Source organism: Muscardinus avellanarius (assembly GCF_963383645.1).
Source record: "Muscardinus avellanarius genome assembly, chromosome: 20".
NCBI lineage: Eukaryota > Metazoa > Chordata > Mammalia > Rodentia > Gliridae > Muscardinus > Muscardinus avellanarius.
In genome coordinates, this window is record NC_137806.1 from 32,375,216 (window position 1) to 32,381,536 (window position 6,321).

Below are 6,321 nucleotides of genomic sequence, written 5' to 3' on the forward strand. Positions count from 1 at the left end.
GTGGTACTGGGGTTCCTGGAAGCCCTTCTACCTCCAGGCTACACTCCCAGACCTATTTTTACATTTTTATTTGGAACAGGGTCCCCTAAGCCAGCGCGCGCGGCTGGCTTCGAACCTGCACGATCCTCCTGTCTCTGCCTCCCAAGCACGGGGATTTCAAGCGTGCGCCACTACGCCCGGCTTAAAAGTACATTATTAAAGAGAAAAGGAAAGCCAGGCATGGTGGCGCACACTTGTATTCCAGTATTTGGGAGGTGAGACAGGAGGATTGCAATTCGTGGACAGCCTCAGCTACTTAGTGAGGCCCTTTGCAACTCAATGAGACCCTGTTTCAAAATAAAGAATAAAAAATAGGGCTGGGGGTGTAGCTCAGAGGTAGAATGCCCCTGGGTTCCATCCCCAGTACCAAAAAGAAGAAGGAAGAGAAGGAGGAGGAGGACAACAGATAAAAATCTCCACCTTCATAAGCTTACATGCTAGGGAATATTGCATATGCAAATGTGCAAATTGCCTACATGTATATTCATATATATATATATGTGTGTGTGTGTGTGTGTGTGTGTGTGTGTGTGTGTGTGTGTATGTATGTGAGCCAGGCATGGTGGTGCACAACTGTAATCCCAGTACTTGGGAGGCCAAGACAGGAGAATCACAGGTTAAAGACTAACCTCAGTCACTTAGCAATACCCACAGCAACCTAACTAGATAGACCCTGCTTCAAAATAAAAAATAAAATAGGACTGGGGATATAGCTCAGCGGTATACTCCAGGTACAATTCCTGGTACTCTCTGCCAAAAATTAATATTTGTACATACACTTATGTATTTTATTAAAATATTTGGTGCCTTCCCAGCTACGGCACCACCTTAATAGTATCACAATAATGATCTATTGTTCCTGATTATTTTCTGCTTCCATGAACCTTTTCAACCTGTCCTTAGTGGAAACCTGGATGAGGCTGCAGGATTACCCAAAAAGAGGATGTTCAAAACCGAATTTCTTGGTTTTGGTCCAAGATAGTGAATAAATGGAACATATATAATTATCACTCTTCACTCTCCAGATTTCATTTAATTGATGGAGGGGAAAAAAGATACAAAATGGAATAAACCCAAAATAGTACAACAAATGGGAGAAGTTAGCTATCACCAAGGCAGTTTTTTGACAAATTTGGAATATGGAAAATGTATGAGACATGTTAACAGAAAAACAAAAAGAATAGAGGAAGCGAGGGTTCAGACCTTGCACGGAGGACAGTGAAGGATGTACTGACAAGGGTCCCCACTGAGCTCCAAATGCAAGGGGCAGTAGAAAAAATTATTAGAAATAAGGGGGATATTTGCTTCTGTCAGGATAGGTTAGGTTCTGCTGCGGTAAGAAGCAAGACCCAACTTCCAGTGCCTGATCATAAAGGGCTGCTGCTCATCCCCATCAATGGTGAGATGGAAGCTCCACTCTGAGCTATTCTCTCTGGCACATGGGATATCTGGCAGTGAGGCACCACCAGTCATGTGGCCAAGAGAAAATAAAAGGGGGAAGCCATGTAGCAGTCTCTGGCTCACGTTTTATTAGGCTGAGCAGGTCACATAAGCACATCTAACTTGAAGGATGGGCAGTGTATATGTATAAAGCAAATTAAAATGTATCATACCTTTGAGTATGGTAGAGTATATAATAGAGATTATTAGTGTTTACCAAAGCCAAATTCCCTTCTCCTTCCTAGATGTACAGTTAAACCATGTTTTCTAATTGCAAACTACACCCCCCACCTCACTGGATTTAAGTGAGACGATGTGACATTTCTTGCCAGTGGGATGTGGGTAGAACTAATTGCACCATTTTTGGGCCTGCCCAGTAAGCATCTTCTATTCCTAACATTTTCTTTTCTCTGTATGGCACAGTGATGGGCTTTGAAGCCTGGAAGTTGTTGCAACAAGATGAAAGGAGCCAGAAACCCTAATTCACCACCTGATAAAGAGAGTCCAGAAGAGCCACACTGGATTCCCAGGGACTGAGAAATATGGTTTGCATTAAGCCAGTGAGATTTGAGGGCTGTTTGTTATAGCAGCTAGATTGTATTATACTTCATAAAGTAGAAAGTTAGAACACAAAATCCAGGTGGCTTGAAATTCAAAACATTCTGCTTGGAGACTCAGGATTCATGACATAAAGTAAATTTCCTTTTTTATGGGTTCAATTACACTGTTTCTGCAGTGGATATTTATATATCATATTATATGTTTCTTTTAGCATCAACTAGAGCACAAAAGATGTAATTGTGTCTTATGGGACAAAATTTAAATGCAGTAGCTCTTGACAATTTATTTCACTCAATAGAAATTTATTGTTTATGTTTTAGGTATTGGCACTTTTCTTGGTTCTGGGAATACACTAAAGAAGAATATCGCCAGACATGGTAGCGCACATTTGTGATCTCAGCATTTGGGAGGCTGAGACTGGAGGATTGTGATTTGCGGACAGCCTTGGCTACTTAGTGAGGCTCTCCGCAACTCAGTGAAACCCTGTTTCAAAATAAAGAATAAAAAATAGGGCAGGGGGTATAGCTCAGAGGTCAAATGCCCCTGGGTTCTATCCCCAGACCCGGAAGAAGAAAAAGAAGAAGAAGAAGAAGAAGGAGGAGGAGGAGGAGGAGGAGGAGGAGGAGGAGGAGGAGGAGGAGGAGGAGGAGGAGGAGGAAGAGAAGGGGAAGGAGAAGAAGAGGAGGAGGAGGAGGAAGAGGAGGAGGAGGAAGAGGAGGAGGAGGAAGAGGAAGAGGAGGAGGAGGAGGAGGAGGAGGAGAAGGAGAAGGAGAAGGAGAAGGAGAAGGAGAAGAAGAGGAAGATCAAACTAAGAATCTAACTATCCCAAACTGAGAGGCAAACTCAGAAGAGAAGTCATTGCACCATGAGGAGGAACCAGATGCCGGCTAAAGCAGATGGAATGGAAATAGAGGTTCCCATGTATTGACACTGTCAAGATAAACCAGTAGAAGCATTCTAAGAAATAAGACATTTGCAAACAGGCTAAAGAAAAGAAGGTACGAGAAATGTAAGTGGAAAAATTAGCACCTTTAACATCTAGAATAGGTACTGTCAGAGGCCAATGGCTTCAGAAAACTAGGAATGAGCATATTTTTTACAGCTATGACATAAACCGTGGAAAAACTGAGCAAAAAAGTGACAGCAATTATCCCTGAGCCGCTGGGAGGGCAGTGGGGATGCTGTTGCTTGAGACGCACCATCTGATTTCTCTCAAACACATGGATGCATCACAGTGATTAAGCAAAACAACAACAGAGGACAGCCTTGGCGCTTAACACAAGAAAACTGATATCTCAGGAATCTTGTTCCCTTATTTTATTGCTCGGCTCTCCACTGGCGACAGCACGGTTCAGAATCAGTGGGCTCTGGTCCTCTCGAATCTACGCACAAGATCTTAGCAGGAAGGGTAGAACTTTCTAAGTCATCCACCTGACTGCAAAAGAGATCGCCTCCTGTTTCTAGCAGTAGTCCAGCCCCTCCAGAGCCTTCAGAGACATAGGGAGCTTTAATGGACAGAAGAACTTCTCTAGGTGATTGGCCTACTTAGCTCAAACAGCAGATAATACCCCAAAGCACAGTCACTTTGAGTGCCTAGCAAGGCATCCTCTGCCCATCATTTCTGCATCTGGCCCAGCAAGAGACACGGTGATGGGCAGGAGCCCGGCAGACACACAGGCAGCTTGGCTATTAGGCAGGTATAGGTGAAATTTTTCATAGTTCAAAAGGTGCAGAGAGGCAACAACCAAGGTCAACCACAAGACAAAACTAAAATTGCTGATTCGAACACAATAATTGATTTTAAAGATGCGTCAGTCACAAGGCAAAATTAAGCTGTTGAGCCTGGCGTAGTGGCACACGCTTGTAATCCCCGTGCTTGGGAGGCTGAGACAGGAGGATCGCACGGGTTCGAAGCCAATTTCAGCTACTTAGTGAAGCTCTTGGCAAATTAGTGAGACCCTGTTTCCAAATAAAATATAAAAAAAGGTCTGGGAGTATAGCCCGGAGGTAGAAAGCCTCTGGGTTCCACCCCCAGTACCACCAAAAAAAAACAATTAAGCTGTTAATTCCTGTATTTAAAGTTCTGAAGATGCTGTATGCCAAAGACTACCCACCACATCTAGTTACCTAGAGCCTAGCGGCTTCCTAAACAACCATTTCAGGGCGGGCCATAATCTCGTGAGTCATGATCTCAGGCGAGGTGGGGTTGCCAGCTTCCTGCCCCGTGTGGCATTGGCGAAGTCCACATGGTGTACTCACATGACCGGTGACCTGACAGAGGAGCCAAGATAGATCCCACACATGTCCAGAGTTCTAGGGAGACCACTGGAAGGTCCAACTTCCTCGAGACTGTGGACCAAACCCCAACATATCTCTAGTGTGACAGAATCAGGACTTCTTATGAGATGGCTCATGGCTGCCAGGGAATATGCCACTGCAGCCCTCATCAAAGAGTACCCTGAGTTCCCAAGGGAGGCTGACATCCATGCCTAAAGGTCTCCATACAGGGGCTCACACTGCGGCCTCAGTGGAACCACAGAGCCAGCGTGGATGGAAATGACGACGCTTTCAAATTATTATCATGGTAAAATGATTCACTGTTTTTACTCTTTATATATATATTTTTTTTCTTGGTGGTAGTGGGTTCCTGGAAACCACTCTACCTTCAGGCTACACTCCCAGACCTGATGATTGAGATATAGATATCTATATATCTATATATAGATATATAGATATATATATATATTTTTTTTAATTTGGAAACAGGGTCTCTTAAGCCAGCGAGGCTGGCTTCGAACCAGCGCGATCCTCCTGTCTCCGCCTCCCAAGCACAGGGATTACAAGCCTGCGCCACCACGCCTGGCTTAACTCTTTTTTTTTAAGCATGCAGTTCAGCAGCATTAATTCCATTCACATTGTTGGGCAACCATCACTACCATCCATGTGCAGAACATGTTCATCCTTTCCCGGATGATGCTCCGCACCCTTTAAATGATAACTCCCATAATACTTTGCACCCACTAAACAGTAACTCCCATTCTCCCATCTCCCAGCCCCTAGAAACCGCTCTTCTCCTTTCTGTCTCAAGGTACTCAACTGTTCCAAATACACCATACGAGGGGCTGGGCGCTCTGCGCTTTCCAGTGCCTGGCTTATTTTGCTTAGCACCGTGCTATCTGGGCTCACGGATGTCTAGTAGGTGTCAGAATTTCCTCCCTTTCTAAATTCTGGAGAACGCATCACTGGATGCTTAGAGTGGGTTCCGTTTGGCTGCTCTTCCATCCATGGATGCTTGGGTTTTTTCTACCTTGGGGCTACTGTGAACAGATGCTACAAAGAAGTGTGTGCCGACATGTGTCCAACACCGCTTTCCGTAGAAGGGAGTGTTCTTTGTTTTTTGGTACTGGGGATTGAACCCCGGGGTATTCTACCTCTGAGCTACACCCCAAGCCCTATTTCTAATTCTTTATTTTTGAAACAGGGTTTTACTAAGTTGCAGAGGTCATGAACCTGCAATCCTCTTGTCTCAACTTGCCAAGTACTGGAATTGCAAGTGAGTATCGCCATGCCCGGCTGAAAGGATGTTTTGAGGAAGCAGAAAATGAAAAATATATATATACCAAAGGTGAAAAACCACAGAACAGGCAAATAATTCTGGAAGAATTCCTAATAAAGAAGATCTGGCGCCTGTGGCTGACTTTCCTACAATCCCCGCCCGGGCTCCAGCGGGCAGCCTCGTGTTCATAAAGAGAACAGGCACGGTGGGCAATCTGGTCTCTTCTTTAGCACATCTAAAATACTTCTCCCAATTTTCTTTATGACCAAAGATATACATTTGAAAGCCATCTGGCTGAGGCGAGGAGGTACAATCTGCCTGCGGCTTTATTCAGTGTTCAAGAAATATCTACTGAGTGTCTTCTGTGTGCCAAGCAGTGTGCTTTGTACTTGGGACACACCTGTGTACAAATAAGATCACACTCTGTCCTCGTGAGGACCTCGTCCTGGGAGACAGACGGTAAAATAAATAAATAAATAAATAAATAAATAAATAAACTAAATAAGCCAGGTATGGTGGTGCACGCTTATACTCATAGTACATGGGAGGCTGAGACAGGAGGACCACAGGCTCAAGGCCAGCCTCAGCAATTTAGGAAGACCCTTCACAACTTAGACCTTGTTTCAGAATAAGAAGATAAGATAGGGATGTGGGTGTAGCTCAGCGGTAGAATGATGCTGACCTTGGGTTCAATCCCTAGCACAGACAGAGAAAGGGAGAAAGAG